We start from the raw sequence: 2,500 nt of genomic DNA, 5'->3' as shown, positions 1-2,500 counted from the left end.
TCCCTCATTAAACTCAAAATTGCGTACCTCACTCACCCCCCCCTTTTATTTTTACTTTTTAGTCTTTCCAATCACCTAATCATACCCAATATGTGGCTAATCAAGAAAGGAATTAATCAGATACAGAACAAAGATGATGTTGATTGATTTTATATAAAGGCGGGATTTGTTTTACGTGTCCGAAGGTTAGCTCTTAAAGGGATTTCAAATAGATGTGTATCTATCTGTGTATTTTTCTATCTGCCTTCTTTGTCTATCTATCTGTCTGTCTGTCTGTTTCTCTACACATCTATCTGTCTGTCTGTCTGTTAATATCTCTCTCTCTATCTATCTATATTGATATCTATATATATATATATATATATATATATATATATATATATATATATATATATATATATATAAACACACACGCACACACACACACACACACACGTATATACAAATACAAACACACACACACACACACAAACACACACACACACACACACACATTTTTTTTCTTTTTTTCTCTTTTTTGTGTGTGATTTTTTATTTTTTATTTTTTTTCAGAAAGGAATGATTCTCCCAGAGATGCCAGCGCTGAAAGAAAGAGAGAGAGAGAAAGCATATTGCATTGTGAGCCATTTCGAGAATTCTGTCATAGAATCAGGTTTTCCCAGAACTGTGCTTGAAGATCCATTGCATGTTGCAAGGGAGCAATAGTGGGGTGCTGGAGGAAGGGGGAAGGGGAGGGAGAGAGGGGAAGGGGGAGGAAGGGTGTGTGGGAGGGGTGGGGAGAAAGAGGGGGAGGGAGGTGAGGAAGGGATGGGAAGATGGGAAGGGGGAGAGGGAAGAGAGGGAGAGAGGGAAGGAAGATAGATAGATAGATAGATAGATAGATAGATATATATATATATATATATATATATATATATAGAGAGAGAGAGAGAGAGAGAGAGAGAGAGAGAGAGAGAGAGAGAGGAGAAGCGAATATGGGAATGGAGAAAGAGAGGAAAAGCTAATATGGGAATGGAGAGAGAGAGGGAGAAAGATGGGGAAAGAGAGAGACTAAAAGGATGTAAAGGGACGGAGAAATGGAGCTAAAATTGAGAGAAAAAGGAGAGGAAATAGAAATAGAATGAGAAAGGAAGAAGAGAGGAGGACGAAGAAAGCGGGACAAGATAGAAAAGGGACAGGAGAAGGGCAGGATAATGGAAGAGGGAAGAAAGAAGAGGGAACGGGCAGAGGAAGGGGAGAAAGAGATGTCAAAATAGATAGATCTTTGTCTTACAGGGAGACACCAAAGTGACATAACATTTAGATAATCCTATCAATGTCTTGCATATCCATGGTTATTTTCCTACTTTAAGATAACTCTGCATTTCCAGATGAACCGTATTCATGTTGTTAAATATAGAAAAGGTATGAATGAGAACGAATATCTTCACAATACAAGAGATGTAGTTGACCGGTTTCGATTACGTCTTCGTCAGTTATACATGAATTTCTGAAGAAGATATAATCGAAACCTTTTCAAATACATCTCTTGTATTGTGAAGATTATCCATTCTCATTCGTACCTTTTCTACATCTACATCTCCAGGGTTGTTTTCACACTTAAAAGATCATTTTGAAGTGTCAACACCTGGCATGAAATGAAAGAAAGACCAATATATTGTGCTAGTAAAAGTGGCTTTATCGTTTTACAATTCTTAGCATGAAGTACTTTATCTTATACTTTCTCTGAGACGTAGTAAAGGTAATCTATATCGGAAAAAACTAAAAGAAGAAAGAGAATAAGAGTAAGAAGATTATAAGAAGAAGAAGAAAGAAATAATAATAAGAAAAAAATACATATGTAGAAAAATATATATATATCATCATGAACAGGTACAAAATTCGTTTTCAAATTCGACCCAGCTTAACACACACACACACACACACACTCAAAGACACACACACACACACACATACACACAATCACAAATACACGCAATCACAAACATCCCTTCACACAAACAAACACACCCACACACATACACACAACCTCCCTCCCACACACACACAAACACCCATCCACGCACCACCCTACAACCTCCTCCCTCTCCCCTCCGCCCAGCCGCACCAACCCATTCCTCCTTGATCTGACCTGACCTGCTTCGCCCTGCTTTGACCTATTCTCTCTCTCTCTCTCTCTCTCTCTCTCTCTCTCTCTCTCTCTCTCTCTCTCTCTCTCTTCTCTCTTCTCTCTCTTCTTCTCTCTTCTCTCTCTCTTTTCTCTCTTCTCCCTCCTCTATTTTCTCTTTCTCTCCCTCTCCCTCCCTCCTCCCTCCCTCCCTCTCTCCCTCCCTCCCTCCCTCCCTCTCCTCTCTCTCTCTCCCTCTCCCTCTCCTCTCTCTCTCCCTCCCTCCCACTCTCTCTCCCCTTCCTCCCACTCCCCTCTCCCTCCCTCTCCCTTCCCCGCATCCCTCTCCCTACCTCCCTCCCACCCCCCTCTCTCTCCCCCCTGATCTCCCTC

This window comes from Penaeus vannamei, chromosome 32 (assembly GCF_042767895.1).
Source record: "Penaeus vannamei isolate JL-2024 chromosome 32, ASM4276789v1, whole genome shotgun sequence".
NCBI lineage: Eukaryota > Metazoa > Arthropoda > Malacostraca > Decapoda > Penaeidae > Penaeus > Penaeus vannamei.
The sequence above is the reverse complement of the archived record's forward strand: the minus strand, read 5'-3'. Positions refer to the sequence as shown.